Source organism: Rhinoderma darwinii, chromosome 2 (genome assembly GCF_050947455.1).
Source record: "Rhinoderma darwinii isolate aRhiDar2 chromosome 2, aRhiDar2.hap1, whole genome shotgun sequence".
Lineage (NCBI taxonomy): Eukaryota > Metazoa > Chordata > Amphibia > Anura > Rhinodermatidae > Rhinoderma > Rhinoderma darwinii.
The window spans coordinates 369868692-369890751 of NC_134688.1; positions in this window are offsets into that span (position 1 = coordinate 369868692).

The window sequence follows — 22060 nt, forward strand, 5'->3', positions numbered from 1 at the left end:
TAATATATAAGGCCCTCAAAGCCACTTCAGAACTGAACTGGTCTCTGAAAAAATAGCCTTTTGAAATTTTCAAATTTGAAAATTGCTGCTAAAGTTCTAAACCTTGTAACGTCCTAGAAAAATAAAAGGACTTTTAAAAAATATTGCAAACATAAAGTAGACATACGGGAAATGTTAACTAGTAACTATTTTGTGTGGTATTACTATCTGTCGTACAAGCAAATACATTTAAATTTAGAAAAATGCTAATTTTTGCAAATTTTCTCTGAATTTTGGGGTTTTTCCACAAATAAACACTGAATATATCGACCAAATTTGACCATTTACATAAAGTACATTGTGTCACAAGAAAACAGTCTCAGAATCACTTGGATACATAAAAGCATTCCAGAGTTATTACCACATAAAGTGACACATGTCAGATTTGAAAAAATTTACTGTGTCCTTAAGGCCAAAACAGGCTGTGTCCTTAAGGGGTTAAGGAATGGGACTGGAAGGAACACCTACGGGCTATTCCTCCTAAACTAGACCTGGAAGTCTTCATTACACGCACCTGGAGGACCAAAACCAGGAATACACAGTCCTGGGTGCACCGAGTGGTTGAGTTAGAAATCTAACAATAAGATACTTCTGCCATCCTAATGGATCACAGGTCAGTACAGCAAGAGCACATCACTTAAATCACGGATTTCACCATCTTGATGACATAAAAAATAGAAACAGAAGGAATAATTTGAGAAACTGGGGCCTTCCTGAAGAGGTCTTTCCTGTTAAGCTTGAATCGGTCGTACAGGTACTATTTACTGATATTCTACAATGTCCAAATGATCTCCTATAGTATTGGACAGGGTTGATAGGAAACTGGACCTAATATCAACAGATCCCTTGCAAGCCAGATGTGTAGTATGTCGAATGCACAATCTCCATCTTGCCAGACCTGTCACACACAGAATGCAATTATTTTAGGCTCTGAAGCCCCTACTCACCCTGTTCAAAAATAATGAGATTTCTTACAGATGGGGATTCCCATTTCAACTATCAGAATGAATACAGGGTAAAACAGCCACCTTCTGGAACCTCAGTGACCTCCTAACATTTCTGGGTACCCTGGAGCTACCAGTGGTCGCCATTCCTAACTGGCCTATGCCGTGCCAGCTCTTGACACTTCCACCAAAGGGAGCGATGGCAGCAGGTGAACTCAAGCAAGCACTGTAACAAACCTAAACAGTGCATCTGCTTTCGTGAGTATACAATTAATTCGGAAAGTCTTCAGACACTTTCAGTTTTATCACATTTCGTTAGTTTGACGCCTTGTGCTAAAATAAAATAAAAAATCACGTTTTTCCCCATCATTCTGCACTCCATAAGCCATAGTGACAAAGTGAAAACAGAATGTTATTAATCTTTGCTGATTTAATGAAAAGGAAAAACTAAAATATTGCATTGACATGAGTATTCAGACCATTTACTCAGTACTTAGATGAAGCACCTTTGGCAGCGATAACAGCTTCTAGTCTACTTGGGCGATGCCACAAGCTTTGCACACCTGGATTTGAGGATTTTCTGCCATTCTTCTCTACAGATCCTCTTAAGCTCCATCAGGTTGGATGGGAACGTCGGTGGACAGTCATTTTCAGGTCTCTCCAGGGATGCTCAATTAGGTTCAAGTCAGGGCTCTGGTTGGACTACTCAAGGACATTCGCAGAGTTGTCCCTAAGCCACTCCTGTGTTGTCTTCGCTGTGTGCGAAGGGTCATTGTCTTGTTGGAAGATGAACCTTCGGCCCAGTCTGAGGTCCTGAGCACTCTGGATCGGGTTTTCATTAAGAATATCTCTGTACTTTGCTCTATTCATCTTTCCCTGAACCCTGACCAGTTTCCATGTCCCAGTCACTGAAAAACACCCCCACAGCATGATGCCGTCACCACCATGCTTCACTGTAGGGATGGTATTAGGCAGGTAATGAACAGTGCCTGGTTTTCTTCAGACATGACACTTAGAATTGTGGCCAAAAAGTTAAATCTTGGTTACATCAGACCGCAGAGTCTTGTTTCTGACAGTCTGGCAGTCCTCTCCCATATGCACACAGAATCTTTGGAGCTCAGCCAGAGTGACCAATGGGTTCTTAATTACCTCTCATACCAAGGCCCTTCTCACCCAATTACTTGGTTTGGTGGGGTGGCCAGCTCTAGGAAGAGTCCTGGTTGTTCCAAACTTCCTCCATTTAATAATTATGGAGGCCACTGTGCTCTTGGGAGCTTCCAGTTCAGCAGAATTTTTTTGTACCCCTCTCCAGATCTGTGCCTCCACACAATCCTGTCTCTGATCTCTGTAGACAGTTCTTTCCTCCGCTTGATTTTTGCTCTGATATGCAGTGTAAGCTGTGAGACCTTATATATATAGACAGGGGTGTGTCTTTCCAAACCATGTCCAATTAAATTAATTTACCACAGGTGAACTCCAATCAAAGTGTAGAAACATTTAAAAGATGATCTAGAGAAATAGGAAGCCCCCAGAGCTGAATTTCAAGTGTCATAGCAAAGGGTCTGAATACTAATGTTGATACAAAATTTTATTTTTTAATTAATTTGCAAAGATTTCTAAATTTCTGTTTTCCCTTTTTATTACGGGGTAGTTAGTGCAGAAAGATGAGGAAAAAACAGAATATTTTATTTTAGCACAAGGCCTCAACATAACAAAATGTGGAAAAAGTGAAAGGGTCTGAAGACTTTCCGAATGCACTGTACATGGGAAGGACACCCTTAAAGGAAAGGTGTCATGATTTTTTTTTTTTATTCAATACAATTTTATATGTACTTTATTTATTTTTTCACTTAAAATTATATACTTTTCTGACTGTACCTGAATAGTTTTCTCATAATCCCCATCAATGCAAGTAGATCAGAATGTGACCAGGAAGTTTGCACTCATTTTATAGCTACATCACAGTCTTACTTTGTTTAAGGGTGGACCATCCAACCAGTTTATGCTTTATTGTTTTCTTCATGTTTCTTGTGGAGAGACAGGAGCATCTTCGCTTGTGCTTCCTCTGCCCTCATTAGGACCTATCACCACCTCAAGAATAGTTGACTTAAAGAGGCTCTGTCACCAAATTATAAGTGGCCTATATTGTACATGATGTGATCGGCGCTGTAATGTAGATTACAGCAGTGTTTTTTATTTAGAAAAACGATCATTTTTGACGGAGTTATGACCTATATTAGCTTTATGCTAATGAGTTTCTCAATGGACAACTGGGCGTGTTTTACTATATGGCCAAGTGGGCATTGTGGAGAGAAGTGTATGATGCTGACCAATCAGCGTCATACACTTCTCCCCATCCATTTACACAGCACATAGCGATATAGCTATATCGCTATGTGCAGCCACATAAACACTATAACGTTACTGCAGTGTACTGAAAATGAATATACATTACCTCCAGGCAAGGACGTGATGTGTATTCAGAATCCTGACACTTCGCTAATACAATCCCTACACTACAGCACAGCAAGCGTAATCTCATTTGAAATGACAGTTTACAGCGTAATTTCGCGAGAGTACGCTTCCTGTGCTGTAGTGTCGGGATTGTGTTAGCAAAGGGTCAGGATTCTGAATACACATCACGTCCTGGCTGGAGGTAATGTATATTCATTGTCATGACACTGCAGTAACGTTATAGTGTGTTTATGTGGCTGCACATAGCGATATAGCTATTTCGCTATGTGCTGTATAAATGAATGGAGAGAAGTGTATGACGCTGATTGGTCAGTGTCATACACTTCTCTCCACAACGCCCACTTGATCAAAAAGTAAAACACGCCCAGTTGTCCATTGAGAAACTCATTAGCATAAAGCTAATATAGGTCAAAACTCCGTAAAAAATTATCGTTTTTCTAAATAAAAAAACACTGCTGTAATCTACATTACAGCGCCGATCACATCATGTACAATATAGGCCACTTATAATGTGGTGACAGAGCCTCTTTAAGAACACATTTGTATTTCTCTATTGGTTTTTATATGTTCACATCTCTGTTTTATTATTTATTTTTCATAATTTCCACCCCCCCTTCTCAATTTAATTTATTAACTCCTTCCTACTCTGAGTTCTACTACCTGCTTCACCATAGATAGTCTGACCTTCTGCACATACAATTTCAAGAGCTTTGATGTCCCTGCAAAAAGCAGACAAATACTATACAATCGTCTTAAGTGGAGATTTAAGTATTCCAATGGATCGTAGCCTAGACTCATCTACAGATGGGTAATCTCTTCCTCTGACAGCAATCTGTGCTCTTAAATGTACCCTCCATAAACTACAACTGGTTAATTTACGGCCTAACTTGCACCCCTGTTTCAAAACTTTAGTTGTCAATTCTCAGTTCATAACAGCAACAGTATACTCAACTATCTTTTATTTTGTCCCATGGTTTACTAGATAACAACCTCAGATACTCGATTGATATGATAACATCAGCACAGTTGGAGACTTAATGATAACTTTAGTTAAGCAGGAGGTGTAACAGTGACAAGACTGTTATTACTAACTTCCAACAGCACCATACCAATGATAATACCACCTCATCCAATGGGAGTCTCTGGAATATGTCTTCTGGTGCATTATTATTTTCCACAACACGCGTTTAAATAGAGACAAATTCACAGACAAATTAAATTCACTTCTGGCTGCGTTGGAATCCAGCAATAAAAGAACACCCTCCTGACCCACCCACCCTCCCCAACCTGGGGAAGTATAGACTAAATTGTGGCAACTTCCCACCCATCTACCTCATCAATATAGACATAAAACTCTACCCTAAATTGTTAGCACTACACTACCAACCTCTAATTGTAATGATGGGGTAGGGAGACAGACAGGTGAGCCCTAATCTACCCGCCACTCAGTCCCTGCCTACTTGTAACGACCCATCCTAGGCGACAGGGTACAACTGGGCGACGGTCCCTACACTCAGTAAGTGCACAACAGACAAACAGACAAGAGTACACAGAAGCTAGGGAAATGGGGCAGCTGCCCACAGAGACACCGTGAGCAACGAGAGTAGTGAACGAGCCGAGTCAAACCAGGAGTGAACGAGGTACAAAACGCTGAGCAGGAGAGTGGTCAGTAAGCCAAGGTCAATAACAAGCAGAGGATCAGTAGTTCAAGCAGCAGCAGCAGAGCCAGGAAACAAGCAAAGCAGAATCACAGGCAAAGGAGGAACATGAAATAGACAGGGGGCGGGAGCTAGCTCCGTCTGGCCAGGCTGTGATAGGCTCTCCCACTCCTAAGCCTGCCATCCTGAGTGGTGGAAGATGGAGTCAGTCCCATAGACATAGGAGCAGGTGCAGACTGATTACCCACGGGCGTCGACACAGAAGCTGTGTCTGGCAGATCCTTTACAGTACCCCCCCTTTTATGAGGGGCCACCGGACACTTTCTAGGTGGACCTGGCTTATTGGGGAAACGAAGGTGGAACCTCCTGAGCAATACCCCAGCGTGAACATCCCGGGCGGGTACCCAAGTCCTCTCCTCAGGCCCGTATCCTCTCCAATGGACCAGGTACTGGAGGGAGCCTTGGACCCTCCTGCTGTCCACAATCTTGGCCACCTCGAATTCTACCCCCTCAGGGGTTAGAACAGGGACCAGAGGTTTCCTCGAGGGAGCCAAGGACGGGGAGCAGCGTTTAAGGAGGGAGGCATGAAACACGTCATGTACTCGAAAAGACGGGGGCAACTCCAGTCGGAAGGAGACGGGGTTAAGGACTTCAATGACCTTGTATGGCCCTATAAACCGGGGAGCAAACTTATTGGACGGGACTTTAAGGCGCAAATTTTTTGAAGATAGCCACACCAGATCCCCGACCACAAACAAGGGGTTAGCAGAAGGTCTTCTATCTGCCTGAGTCTTTTGTATGCTCTGGGATGCCTCTAGGTTCTTCTGAACCTGGGCCCAGACTGTGCACAGTTCCCGATGAACGACCTCTACCTCGGGATTGTTGGAACTACCAAATGAAACGGAGGAGAACCGTGGATTAAACCCAAAATTACAGAAAAAGGGGGAGACCCCTGACGAGTTACTGACCCGGTTATTAAGGGAAATTTCGGCGAGGGGAATGAAGGAGACCCAATCATATTGACAGTCAGAGATAAAACACCTTAAATATTGTTCTAGAGACTGATTAGTCCTCTCAGTTTGGCCATTAGTTTCAGGATGGAAGGCCGAGGAGAAGGACAGATCAATCTCCAACTTTTAACAGAAGGCTCTCCAAAACAATGAAACAAATTGTACCCCTCTGTCAGAAACAATATTGACAGGAACCCCATGGAGACGCAGGATGTGTTTGACAAACAAGGTAGCTAACGTCTTAGCATTGGGTCGTTTCTTGAGGGGCACAAAGTGGCACATCTTACTGAAGAGGTCTACTACAACCCACACCACCGACTTGCCTTGAGATGGAGGCAAATCGGTGATAAAATCCATGGAGATATGGGTCCAAGGTCTCTGGGGAATGGGCAAAGAACATAGTAAGCCCGCTGGTCGGGACCTGGGAGTCTTGGACCTAGCACAAACTTCACAAGCGGCGACGTAGGCCTTAACGTCTTTAAGCAACCCAGGCCACCAGTAGTTTCTGGCAATGAGGTGCTTGGTACCCAGGATGCCTGGATGGCCAGATAGTGCAGAGTCATGATTTTCCCTAAGTACCCTTAGCCGGAATTGCAGGGGAACAAACAGCTTGTTCTCAGGAAGGTTCCCGGGAGCTGAACCTTGATCAGCCGCAATTTCGGAGACTAAATCAGAATCAATAGAGGAAATTATTATACCTGGAGGCAAAACACAAGCAGGATCTTCCTCCGAAGGAGGGCTGGCCATGAAGCTACGCGACAGTGCATCAGCCTTAATATTTATAGACCCAGCCCTATAGGTGACCAAAAAGTTGAATCTGGTAAAAAATAACGCCCATCGAGCTTGTCTCGGGTTTAGCCTCCGGGCAGATTCTAGGAAAACCAGATTCTTGTGGTCGGTAAGGACAGTTACCTGGTGCCTAGCCCCCTCCAGGAAGTGGCGCCACTCTTCAAATGCCCATTTAATGGCTAAGAGTTCGCGGTTGCCAATATCATAGTTATTCTCAGTGGGCGAAAACTTCCTGGAGAAGTAGGCACAGGGACAGAGATGGGTGAGGGACCTGGTACCCTGGGACAAGACAGCACCCACTCCCTCCTCGGAGGCGTCAACCTCCACGATGAATGGCTCCATTTGGTTGGGCTGAACCAGTACTGGGGCCGAGATAAAGCACTTCTTAAGGACCACAAAAGCCTGGACAGACTCAGGAGGCCAGTGGAGGAGATCAGCACCTTTACGAGTGAGATCCGTAAGAGGCTTAGCGATGACCGAGAAGTTAGCAATAAATCTCCTGTAATAATTAGCGAACCCCAGGAAGCACTGTAACGCCTTCAGGGAGGCAGGTTGGACCCATTCCGCCACAGCCTGGACCTTGGCGGGGTCCATGCAGAATTCATGAGGAGTGAGGATTTGACCCAAAAATGCTATCTCCTGCACCCCAAACACACATTTTTCGGTCTTAGCAAACAGTTTGTTTTCCCGAAGGGCCTGGAGCACCTTCCTGACATGCTCAATGTGGGAGGACCAGTCCTTGGAAAACACAAGTATGTCATCAAGGTACACTACAAGAAATACCCCCAGGTAGTCTCTTAAAATCTCACTTATGAAATTCTGGAAGACCGCGGGAGCATTACACAACCGAAAGGGCATGACGAGGTATTCGAAATGACCTTCGGGCGTGTTAAACGCAGTCTTCCACTCATCCCCCTCTTTGATGCGGATAAGGTTATAAGCCCCCCGTAGATCAAACTTAGAGAACCATTGGGCCCCCTGAACCTGATTGAAGAGATCAGGAATCAAAGGAAGCGGGTACTGGTTCCTTACAGTGACCTTATTCAAGTTCCGGTAGTCAATGCATGGCCTAAGACCACCATCCTTCTTCCCTACGAAGAAGAAGCCAACACCTACCGGAGAAGTAGAGGGGCGAATGTAACCCTTGGCCAGGCATTCCTGGATATACTCTCTCATGGCTTCATGTTCGGGACAAGAGAGATTAAATATCCTACCCTTAGGGAGCTTAGCTCCTGGTACCAAATCGATAGCGCAATCGTATTCTCTATGAGGAGGTAACAGTTCGGAGGCCTCTTTAGAGAAAACATCAGCGAAGTCCTGAATAAACTCAGGTAGAGTGTTCACCTCCTCTGGGAGAGAAATAGAATTAACAGAAATACATGACGTCATGCATTCATTACCCCATTTGGTAAGATCCCCAGTATTCCAGTCAAACGTGGGATTATGCAACTGCAACCAGGGAAGGCCTAAAACCAAATCGGAGGATAATCCCTGCATCACCAGTACAGAGCACTGCTCCAAATGCATGGAGCCAACAAGGAGTTCAAAAAACCCACTACCGGGACAGGTTTAGGCAAATCAATCAATGGCATAGCTAGAGACATAGCAAATTCCACAGACATAATATTAGAAGAAGACCCTGAATCCACGAAGGCACTGCCGGTGGCAGACCTACCCTCAAAAGAGACCTGAAAGGGAAGCAAGATCTTATTAGGTTTCATATATACGGAAAATACCTGTTTGCCCAAATGACCTCCCCGATGGTCACATTGGCGCGGAAGTTCTTCCGGTTGCTTATTCTTACGCCTAGGACAGTTGTTCACTTGATGCTTGTCATCCCCACAGTAGAAGCAGAGACCATTCTTCCTGCGGAACTCTCTACGTTGTTAGAGAGGCCCCGAGTTGCATAGGTACATCCGAGTCTTCCGTGGAAGAACGAAGCAACGGAACCTCGGGAGGCATCATGGGGGAGTCAGAGGAGAAGGCACAAAAACGTTTAAGTCGTCGTTCCCTGAGACGTCGGTCAAGACATACCGCTAAAGCCATAACCTGATCTAGAGAGTCAGAAGAGGGATAGCTAACTAGCAGGTCTTTCAGGGCATTCGACAGACCCAATCTAAACTGGCACCTTAAGGCAGGGTCATTCCACCGAGAAGCTACACACCACTTCCTAAAGTCAGAACAATACTCCTCAACAGGTCTCTTACCCTGACGTAAGGTCACCAGCTGACTCTTGGCAAAGGCAGTCTTGTCAGTCTCGTCATAAATGAGCCCGAGAGCAGAAAACAAAAGATCAACGGAGGAAAGTTCAGGGGCGTCATGAGCCAAGGAGAAGGCACATTCCTGGGGCCCGTCCTGGAGCCGGGACATACTTATACCCATACTTATACTTATACCCACCCGCTGGCTCTCAGAACCTGAGGAGTGGGGCTTTAAGTAAAAATAGAGCCTACAACTCTCCCGAAAGGTCGGTCCCCTGAGAACCGGTCAGGCAACTTGAGGTGGGGTTCAAGAGGTGAGGTGGGGGGCACTACCAGGGTAGCATCATGCTGGTTGTCCCTCTGAGCCAGGGCTTGGACCTGTAGGGAGAGGCCCTGCATTTGCTGAGCCAGGGTCTCAAGGGGGTCCATAGTTGTGTCAGGGACCAGGGTAGACTAGGTATATGGGCCTGTGATTATGTAATGACGGGGTAGGGAGACAGACAGGTGAGCCCTAATCTACCCGCCACTCAGTCCCTGCCTACTTGCAACGACCCATCCTAGGCGACGGGGTACAACTGGGTGACGGTCCCTACGCTCAGTAAGTGCACGACAGACAAACAGACAAGGGTACACAGAAGCTAGGGAAACGGGGCAGCTGCCCACGGAGACACCGTGAGCAATGAGAGTAGTGAACGAGCCGAGTCAAACCAGGAGTGCACGAGGTACAAAACGCTGAGCAGGAGAGTGGTCAGTAAGCCAAGGTCAATAACAAGCAGAGGATCAGTAGTTCAAGCAGCAGCAGCAGAGCCAGGAAACAAGCAGAGCAGAATCACAGGCAAAGGAGGAACAGGAAAGGCAGGTATAAATAGACAGTGGGTGGGAGCTAGCTCCGTCTGGCCAGGCTGAGATAGGCTCTCTCACTCCTAAGCCTGCCATCCTGAGTGGTGGAAGATGGAGTCAGTCTCACAGACATAGGAGCAGGTGCAGACTGATTACCCACGGGCGTCGACACAGAAGCTGTGTCTGGCAGATCCTTTACACTAATACCTTCTAATATTCACAAGGAACAAGTAGGATTTGTCCCAGGTCCGGGGGCACGGGACAACACCATCAAAACTTTCTCCTTAATATTGTGAGCCCCTGTGCCTCCTTTCTATAGATGCAGAGAGAGCATTGGATAGGGTACATTGGAGCATACTAGATGCGGTCCTTCATTGCATATAAGTGGACCTTGAATATTATGCTGACCGCTGGCACGTTATACTCACCGGCAGCCGCGACAGCAGAATACTGAGAGCTTGCTGACGTCTCCCTCCTCAGAGATGCCAGCACACGCGGCCGCACTGTTCTTCTGCTTCCCCTAGCGTGCGCGCACACTTGGCACCCCGGGCTTAAAGGGCCAGCGCACACATGTAAAATGTTCCCTACCTTATCCCAATGCATCTTGGACTATAAAAAGGACTCTTCCTCATTGCCTGAGCATTGTTGTGTCTGCCCATGTACATTATTGCAAATGGCCCCTTATCTGTATATTCTATCCTGTGTTCCAGTATCCCGTGTCCAGTAATTGTGTTTGTTCCAGTGCAAAATCTAGTGTCGGGTTGAGTGTCATCTGTGCTAAGTGTCACCTATGCCAAGTGTCAGCCACACCAAGTGTTGCCACGCCAAGTGTCTGCTATGTCACGTGTCTGCCACGCCAAGTGTCTGCCAAATCTTCTATCCGGTACTCTTTTCCTAAAGACTATCATTGTTGTTTGGCCAGCTGCTACTCCGCTATTTTGGAGCGGCCTAGTGGGTCCTCATACCTCATAGCCGTGACACTACAGAGCCAACTTCTACATACAAAGTATAAAAGTAAGCAAAATAACTCACAAGCTACGACTCTTCACAGATGACCTACTTCTCTATGTCAACACACCAAATTATGATCTTAACAGAATTCTCCATCTTTGGGTCACTAAAGAGGACCTATTACCAGGAACAGCATATTATATTGTATTTATTTATTTTTTTAGTCCCCTCAAAAATACATGTACATGTCATTAACAATAATTAAAAAAAAAACACAACATTTTTTATAATCCTGTGTCCTGTTTGCAAATGAGGTGATTCCCATCATGTTTAGCATCTTTCCACAACCCCCATGGCAGTATATGAAATCAGAACTCGTGATTGTGCTGATTATCGCGAGATCTCACAGCTCTGACTAAAATAGCACTGTCTGCAGCATTAACATAGCAGTTACTGATCTGTAACTGCTGTCTTAAAGTTACTGATCGGTAACTGCTGTGTGTGCGTGGGGTTGTGGAAAGCGCTGAGCATACTGGGAATCACCTAACCTGGAAGTTCGGACCCGAAGCCTTCAGGGAATCGGGTAATTTGCATACAGGATGCAGGACTTATACAAAGGTATGTTTTTACATTTTTGTTAATTATATATTTAGAAAAATATTTATTTTGTACAGGACTAATGATTTGTTCAAGTAAAACACATATGCTGTTCCTTGTGATACTGTAGATGATCTTTAATTTTATAATAAACGTCAGATAGTCTTAAATTCTCAACATCACACTTCTTTTTTCAGAAGTAGATTATATGCACACTTGATTCTCATTTAAGAGGCAGCCTACTTCTGTCAATTATTTAGAGGTGTAGAATCTGACACATACAGGCCTAACTTTGTGTTCCTCAAATCTATAGTGGTAGATCTTAAAGGCTATGGACCCCTTTAAGGGCATTTAAAAAAATGAAAAAATAAAATAGATTAGGCTTCGTTCACATCTGCATCAGGGTCCCGTTCCGTCTGAGCTTTCCGTCGTAATGGGACCCTGACTGACACATACGGAAACCAAAGGTTTCCGCTTCCATCACCATTGATTTCAATGGTGACGGATCCGGTGCCAATGGTTTCAGTTTGTTTCCGTTGTGCAAGGGTTCCATCGTTTTGACTCAATCAATAGCGTAGTCGACTTGTCAGTCAGGGTCCCGGTCCAACGGAAAGCTCCGACGGAACGTCAGAATGGGACCCTGGCGCAGATGTGAACGAAGCCTTAGTCAGTGTGTTTAGTGTAACTTTGTAATTAGTCTTTATTAAAAAATCATTTTACTTTTGAGATACAGCTGTTCTGTATGCTCTATACAGAGCAGTTGTATAGTTCGTTTTACACTGAACCCGTCAAGTCCGTGGGACTGACTGATTCAGTGTAAAACGGGAAATACAGCTGTTCTGCAGAGAGAATACAGAACAGCTGTATCTCAAAAGTAAAACGATAATAAAGACTAATTACAAAGTTACACTAAACACACTGAGTAATCTATTTTTTTTTTAAATGCCCTCAAATGTGCTCACTTTCACTCTCCTCGTTTGGCAAAATGAATGTACTCAATATGAATATAATTCCAAAAATCCTATATCTATTCCAAACCCTCTCAGGTGTGCTGCCAAAGACACCCTTAGATCCATGGTTTATTTGGAGGCTTATTTGAAAAGGGACTACACTAATATTGAAATTCAAAATCAAGGTTAAACAAAAGTAAAAAGGTGGCATGGGGGTACAAGATTTCTTCTTTTACCACAAGGCCACCTTACTGACTTGCATTTTAATCTACACTGCGAGAGTGGATCTAAACTGTAGTTGGAATTGTCGTTGGCAGCAGCACCCTTTAATTTCCTCTTATGGGTGCCTACCTCAATTAGACCCCCCCAAACTCATTTTATCTCCAATGCTTTCTTCTCTGCTGAAAAAATGAGATAGAGACAAGCAAACTCCCCTCATCTCAGCATGGTAATGCCTATTTTCTCTAGTCCCCTCTATCTGGCCTGCTTGTTACCTCCATTCTCAACCATTTAACCCTTTAAATGCTGGGGTCAATAGCAACCGTGGCATCTAAGTAGATTTACAGAGGGAGGAGGCACCCTCTGTCACCTATCGGTGGCTGCTGATGGGTTGCCATGGCAACAAGGAGCCTGACAAAGGCCTCCAGGCCTGCCAAGGTTATATGCCTGTTAGGCCGTGCCAGTTTTGCACTGACAGGCACGTAACGACCCGAAAAATGAAGTTAACACTTAAATTAAATTACATATAAATGGCATAAGAAAAAAACGCAGGCAACTACAACGGAATTGCTTTTTTTTCCATCCCCCTTCCCCAAAGAATGTAATAAAAGTTATTCAATAAGTCCCTTATACTAAATAGGTACCAGTGAAAACTACATCTCGTTCTGCAAAAAGCAAGCCCCGATATGGCTATATTGACAGAAAACATAAAGGTAACACATTATTTTGACGCATGTTGAACAGCATAAATTTTAAATGCAAAAAATTGCTGTTTTTTTCCATTCCCTGAAAAAAGTTAACAAGAAATGATCAATAAACTATATGAACCCCAAAATTCTGCCATTAAAAAAATACAACTCATCCCCCAAAAAACAAGCCCTTATGAATCTAAGTCGACGGAAATATTAAAAAGTCATAGGTCTTTGAATGTGACGAGGAAGAAACTGAAAAAATTGCTCATTAAAGGCCGAAGTAGGCTGGTCATTAAAGGGTTAACATCAAGTGAGACACAACTTAAATCTTGGCAACATCTACCATTACCACTTATGGGTCGCATTAATATATTAATTCCTTTATCTCTTCCATGTTTCCCTAGTCATCATTCCTAAAAGATATTTTCGACTTATTCTACTGGCAAGGGAAGACGCCTGGATTTAGCTTGGCTTCTCTACAGCCGCTCAAACACCATGGTGGCCTGGCAGGCCAAAATTTAAGGTCTCCTTATAAACTTTATAAAATTTGGCTGAAGTATATTTAAACGAGAAGTCGCTACTGTGTAATTATTTGTGATAATGTTTAGCTGGTATAATTTGCCAGCGTCAGTGCATATATAGAACTCATATCTCTGTATTGAGGAATTGGGGGTGGCATGTAAGGATGTATGCGTGGTATGCTTGATGATTAATTCAGCAGAATTGTTAAATTTTCTCTGATTTACTTCCATTGTAGGCGCTGAAGTTAAGGGATCCGCACTGATTGTTTTCATTGAAGATTTTTCTTTAGGCCTTGTTCACACGGGGTCTATTTGATGTATATTTTGGTGCAATTTACACGCCGAAATACACATAAAAAACGCTTGATTAAGCTTCCCATTCAAATCAATGGGAAAGCACGCAGTTAATACATACAGTGCATTTTTTTTAAACTCTTGTGTATTTACAAAACGCTTCGTATAAAAAAAAAAGTCAGGTCAATTCTTTCACCCCCAGACGAAGGTAGTGAAACACGTGTTGGGGATCAGGGTCCCCCTCTTCTGGTCTGTATTCTGTCCTCCTTTTGTGCCTGTCTAGTCTAATTGTTTTCTCTAACTTGACACTTTTCAGTATAGGGCTGCTGCATTTATTGTTCAGGCCCTTGTACTTTGCTGTATTTACCTATGCATTTTTTTTCTATAGGAGGTTTTTAGTATTTACGTGTGGGGATCCTTGCATCATTTTATATTCTGTATTTTATTTTGTATCTAATAAAGATGATGTAGTTTGCATTATACTGGTCATCCTGCCTGTATTTTGTGATAGGAGTATTCAATTCTTTGACGCGTAAAACGCGCCGAAAATGCACCAAATGTTCCCATAGTCAATGGGATTCCTAATTACGCACCAAAAAAACATGCAAAAAGCACACACTAAATGCACACAAAACCACGCTTAAAAAGTGTCAAAAACGCCTGTATTTTAAAAAGTACTAAACAAGAAACGTTAGTGTATTTGACACATTTACAAGTTGGTTTTTTTGAGCGCCGTGTGAACCTGGCCTAAGGGGTAGAATATTCTACCAAAACTACATTGTATAACTGCTGTGAACTTGTTTTTTTTTGTCTCAATTTAAATATACATTTTCATTGTGTTAATTTAAAAAATGTATCAAACAAGTAAAACGACAAGTTATCCAAACAAATTAAGAAGAAGTAAGACGAGAGAGAGGTGCGTGCCTATCAGAGCTTACAATCTAATTGGAATGGGTGACACAATAGGTACATGGTGCTAATTTTGCGTAGGCGTTTGGCACTTTTTGTTGGCAAAGGGGAATATAAATAAAGCTGCATGAACTTAGCCAGTCGTGGAGCCAATTGGCATACAGTACAGAGAGATGCAACAGGGGTAGCTATTTGAGGACAGAGTGAAGGAAAGATAGCTGTAAACATGTTGGGTTGTTTATGGGCCATAGAATATGGTTATTTGACATAGGCCTCTTGAATAAATACATTTTTAAGGCATTCATAAAACTAGTAATGTTAGAATCAAGTCTGATGGTCCAGGGTTGTGAGTTCTACAGAATGAGTGCAGCACGAGAGAAGTCCCGCAAACAGGAGTGAGAGGCTATAATAAGGAGAAAAGCACAAATTGGTTGGTAGAAGTAGCTGAGAATGGAGATGTAAAAAAGTGTAGCATTGTTGAAAATTTTTCAGCCTAAGGGCTCATTCAGATGAGCATGATTTTCGTCCGTGTGTTGTGCGTTGAAACAACGCACAGCACACAGACCTATTGATTTCAATGGGGCTATTCACACAAGCTTGAGTTTTTACGCAGCGTGTGTCCGTTGCCTGAAACTCACTGCATGTCCTATATTGGTGCGTTTTCATGCATGTAGTTGCCCATTGAAGTCGGATGCACATCCGCGTTCTGTCTGTGTTTCACGCATCAATTACATTGAAGGAAAAACACGGACAGATTTACGCACTTTTTTACCCACGTAAATCTGTCACGCTCGTGTGAATGTAGCCTAAAAGGAGAGTTTTTATTATAATTCTGCAAGAAAAAGGGGACCGGTGTAATGAGTGACAGAGAGCAAAGTCTTTAGCATGAGCGCTAGGCAGAAAATCAACCTGGATGCTGTGTTTATGATGGATTGAAAGAGAGCCAGTATGTTTAGTGGAATGGCAATAAGTAGTGTGTTACAATTATCGAGGTGATAAATGTAGTATCAAGACAAGCGCTTGTTACTCCGATCGCTCGTTCCCATACATTTATATCATGTCGGCAGAGCATCTCCCTGTTTACACAGGGAGATGTGCTGCCGACAACGATAATATTTTATACATTTAAAATGATACGATGAGCAGATGATTGAGCATTTGCTCGTTCATCTGCTGATCGCTGTCTTGTTTACACGGGGCAATTATTGGGAACAAGCTTTTTTGGAACAATTGTTTGCCCAATGATTGGCCAGTGTAAAAGGGCCTTAAAGAGGCTCTGTCACCACATTATAAGTGCCCTGTCTCCTACATAAGGAGATCGGCGCTATAATGTAGGTGACAGCAGTGCTTTTTATTTTAAAAAACTATCTGTTTTCACCGCTTTATTAGCGATTTTAGATTTATGCTAATGAGTTTCTTAATGCTCAAGTGGGCGTGTTTTTACTTTAGACCAAGTGGGCGTTGTACAGAGGAGTGTATGACGCTGACCAACCAGCGTCACGCACTCCTCTCCATTCATTTAGTCAGCGCATAGGGATCCTTTTAGATCGCTATGTGCTGTCTTATACTAACACATTAACAATACTGAAGTGTTTAGACAGTGAATAGACATTCCACGGGATGTCTATTCACAATCTGTGCACTTCGTTACTCTGTCTGTGGTAGTTACAGCAGAGGAAGCGTAATCTCGTTGTAACCTGTCATCTACAGCGTAATCTCACGAGATTACGCTTCCTTTGCTGTAACTACCACAGAAACAGTAACGAAGTGCAGGGATTGTGAATAGACATCCCGTGGAATGTCTATTCACTGTCTAAACACTTCAGCATCGTTAATGTGTTAGTATAAAACAGCACATAGCGATCTAAAAGGATCCCTATGCGCTGTGTAAATGAATGGAGAGGAGTGCATGATGCTGATTGGTCAACGCTCACTTGGTCTAAAGTAAAAACACGCCCACTTAGGCATTAAGCAACTCATTAGCATAAATCTAAAATCTAAAATCGCTAATAAAGTAGTGAAAATAGATCGTTTTTTTAAATAAAAAGCACTGCTGTCACCTACATTATAGCGCTGATCTCCTTATATAGGAGATGGGGCACTTATAATGTGGTGACAGAGCCCCTTTAAACTTGTGACATTGCTCAGAAAGTACAATCCATCTAATCTTATTGACATGAGTATATTTAACCTGGAATGTGCTGTTTGCTAAATTTCAAATGTGTAACAGCCCATACAAACAGATAGCATTCTTAGTGAATAGTCTACTGAAAGGTAAATACAGAAAGCAAATTGCTGATCGGTTACTATGTGTTATTGAACTTTTTGCATGTTGTTAGTAAACAGTCCCTGGAGTGCATCTAATTGAAATCTTGCAGAGGGAATCGATGTACTTAGATTTTAACATTTCGAGCCATTGTTACCCTCAAACAACTATCTTTCATGGTATAGATATTGTATGTTGAGTATTCATTGGTAATTACAAAGCTCTCTCAAACATTTTATGTGTCAGCAAACCACATAATAATTTCTAATTGACAAATAAATGATCATTAACAAAGAAAAAAAATACATGTTGTAAAAAATATTAACCATGTGACCACCTATGGTCAGATCTTGCGGCTTCTTCCTGTTTCGCAGTATCCCAAAAACACAAATTATATGAGAAACAACAGCCATTTTATGCCCGTCTACTCCAGCATTATGGATTAGTTTAGAGAAAAAGGGCAGACGTGTCATAATTCTTTGACCTTTACTCATCTTCGTCTTACTCGTCTTCGTATAGTGACTTTTTTTTTACCAAGCCATCTTAGGCCTATTTTTGCTATGTCAAAGCACTTTTTTCAACGTTCTTATTTTGTGTTCAGAATATTTCATACTTTAACCTAAACAGGAAGGGGGGCTGCATGACATAGAATTTCATGTAATACTTGATTTCATTACTAAAAAAAGAAATATTATTGCATTATATACAATATTATACAATAATAATACAATAATGTCAAATATTATGAACAGAAGCTACATTACAGGCCACAGGGTATCATTCTATAACTGATGGGGGTATGATCTGAAAACTACATGTAGAATTAGTATCTCTTTTACACTGTCCATGTATTTGCTATCAGAAGAATGTAACCCAGGAGACAGTAATAGAAGCCTTTGAGCTCATATTTGCTTTGTCTAACATTCTTTCCTTCTCATGGGGTGTGAAGAAACTCCACTCCTAATATTATGCCCATCTGGATCTCATTAAATCTTAAAGACCACACAATAATGGTCTAATTCTTTGAATGACCTCTTCATTGAAGCCAATCCCTTATATTTAGCCAGGGTCAGTTCACGTGGCAGCAGAGGTATGTTATGTTCACTTTGTCGGCTATAAACAATAGTATAACAATATAATTTATTACAGATATGCTCCATGTAAGATCTACTGAAGCATGTAAAATATAATTTCCTATCTAATATATGATATGTTTTTCTCTGTTATAGTGAAGGACAGGAAATCCAGGACAAGCCTTATCCTTTTAAACCTCAATATATATATACACGTCAGCATCCATCTTGTTTTCATACATGTCATATTCAGTACTGAGAAACCTAAATATGGATCAAACATTTTAAACCCCTAGATGACCACAATATGTATATTTATGTTCTATCTGTCAATGCCCCTTGCAGCAAGAACATAAATATACATGTTAGATCGCTCTGCCATTAAAAAGATCAGGCTGACACTGTGTCTGCCCTATCCTCTTAAAGTGACGGGGAGCTAAACACAGCGGAGCAAAATACTGCTAAAAACACAGCGCTGAAAGTGGTCGCTATAATCTGCGCTGTAAAAAGAATACAGAAAGCTTCCATCCTGCCTTTGGACCATTTCCATTGGAACCTGTGATGTCACGGACCTCCAACTATGACATGGGGTAGAAGGGCATGGAGGGATAACATGATCTGTGTCCTCCCTGCATTTCTTTGTATTTAGATAACTGCTAATAGTTATCTAATGGTCATAACTGGGAATAGTCCTCTAATTTTTTTGTCATAAAATTTGTCTGGTTAAACAAATAACATTAAATTCGCTATTACATTTTCTTCTATACAGAATTCAAAAAATGAAAAAATACTGCTTCTGTTTTGGTAAAACACCATCTGTGTCACTTTTGGCCAAAGTGTAAAATAAAAATAAAACATTCCAAAAGATGAAATGCCAGGGAGAACATAAAGGTTTCTAGGACCCCCACACTGTAGTGTGGACTGCAGGTAGGTTGTTAAAAAAAATCAAGAATGAGTGGAGAAGCGGCTGGGGAATTTACCTACAGTACATACATAGTACTTTTCTTACCTCAAAAAAGTTTTGAAATGGAGAGAAAAGGGTTTTTATAAAAAAAAAAACCATAAAAGGTTAAAAGAAATGTACAGAATAGCCTTCTAATTTTTTTAATTTTTTTAAAGAGGATGTATGTGTCACGTAGGGTTTGTGGACCCACTGGGCCGTACCGCCTTGGCGGTATGGCAGCTGGCCAACAGGGCGCAGGTCACAGTCTGTAGTTCATATAGGTTACCTGTGGCAGCTCGGACAGTAGCAAGGCAGGCTCGGCTGGGACTAGGCAGTGGGTAAACATCAGGCGTGGAGTAGCAGGATAGGCGTGGAAAACAGCACAGCACGACTACAGCACGGCACTTGACCAGGATAGCACGGGATACAGGAACAGGGAACACTGGGAACTGGAAAATACTAGGAGACCATTTGCTTAGACAAACTAGGATATGACAAACAACGCTCAGGCATCGAAGCAAGGGGCTGGGCCCCTCTTATAGTCCAGGGCACTCATGGGCTGATTACACATTAAAGTCCGGCACGCGCGCTGCCCCTTTAAGAGCAGGTACGAGCATGCGTGCGCACCCTACGGGACCCGGCCGAGGTGAGTGGAAGTGAGCGCTGGCATCTCCTGAGGACGAGAATGGGGCCAGCGCTCGCAGACCCATGGCTGCAGCCGTCAGGAGGAGAGTGAACCTGACGGCCCGCGGCCACGGACATGACAGCATGTTTATGAAAGTAGAAAAATACTGATCTATCTATCTATCTATCTATCTATCTATCTATCTATCTGTCAAAAAACAGGCAGCACTCCGTAGTATGTGAAAAAAAGAGGGTACTTTATTGCCCCATGTCAACTTTTCAACTCTGTCCTCTAGAGCCTTTCTGAAGCAACTAACATGTGACCATTCAAAGTTTCTAACAAGGTGCCAATCAGCAATACAAAATGTGAGCAATCAAGCATAATATTTGCCAAAACAATATACATAAGTATACAAATTGTACAATGTAAAACAGTGCAAGGAATACAAACACATTGTGTCATAGTATGTTGGATAATACATAACATATGTCATAAAAATAGCATCAAGTGTAAAGTATCCAATTGAGTAAAAGTGTAAACACATGTGTAATTAGTGTGAATGTATAAAAAAATTAAAAGGAAATCACCTGCTGGGACCTCATAATCACATCGCCGCTATATCGGCGTCCAAGTAGTGCTATTGCGCATGTGTGGAAATTTTGACAGGTTCAGGGTATCGAGGAAATCCGGCGTACATGCGCGCATGCGTCGTGAAGAGAAGATGCAGTTGCGGCCATCTTGGAACAGGGAAAGGTGGTGAATCGATCTAGGGCAACTGTTTTAAAGGGGTTGTCCCAAGTTGATAAATGGAGCTATAAAGCTCCCCCATGTAAAAATAAGAAGAATTCTAATTACCTGTCCGTCGTCCAGCGATGTCGTTTTCTTGCTATTCTTGATTGAAGTTGCGGTCGGTCCCTCTTTGTATCCTGCTCGTTGCCTAGGTTCCCGGCCACCGCTATTTACCTTTAGCGGTGGCCGCGCATGCGTAATGACATCCTCTGCGTCCGGAGCAGAGGATGTCATTTGCTCGTGAACGCGCATCTCGGCGCTTCTCGGCGCATGCGCAGAAGATGCAGTGGAAAGGCACCCGTCGCAAGGAGAAGTCTGCGCTCCGCTAAAGGTAAGTGTGTATGTGTGTGTGTGTGTGTGTGTGTCTGTGTATATATGGGTGTGTTTGTGTATATGTGTTTGTGTGTGTGTGTGTGTGTGTTTATGTGTGAGTGTATATATGGGTGTATTTGTGTGTATGTGTATATGTTTGTGTATATTTTTGTGTTTGTGTGTGTATATGTTTGTGTGTGTGTTTTTGTATATGTGTGGGTTTGTGTATGTGTATATATGGGTGTGTTTGTGTACATATGTTTGTGTGTATATGTGTGTGTGTATATGTGTGTGTTTGTGTATATATGGGTGTGTTTCTGTATATGTTTGTATGTGTGTTTGTGTATGTGTGTTTGTGTATATTTGGGTGTGTTTGTGTACATGTGTTTGTGTATATGTGTGTGTGTTTGTGTATATGTGTTTGTGCATATGTGTGTGTGTGTGTGTTTATGTGTGAGTGTATATATGGGTGTATTTGTGTGTATGTGTATATGTTTGTGTATGTGTGTATATGGGTGTGTTTGTGTATATGTTTGTGTGTATATGTTTGTGTGTGTGTGTGTTTTTATATATGTGTGTGTTTGTGTATATATGGGTGTGTTTGTGTACATGTTTGTGTATATGTTTGTGTGTATATGTGTGTTTGTGTATATATGGGTGTGTTTGTGTATATGTTTGTGTGTGTGTTTGTGTATATTTGGGTGTGTTTGTGTACATGTGTTTGTGTGTGTATATGTGTGTGTGTGTTTGTGTATATATGGGTGTGTTTGTGCATGTTTGTGTGTATGTGTGTGTATTTTTGTATATGTAGATTTGTGTGTTTGTTTATGTGTGTTTGTGTATATATGGGTGTGTTTGTGTACATGTGTTTGTGTGTATGTGTGTTTGTGTGTGTTTGTGTGTATATGTTTGTGTGTATGTGTTTATGTGTGTTTGTGTAATATATGGGTGTGTGTTTATGTG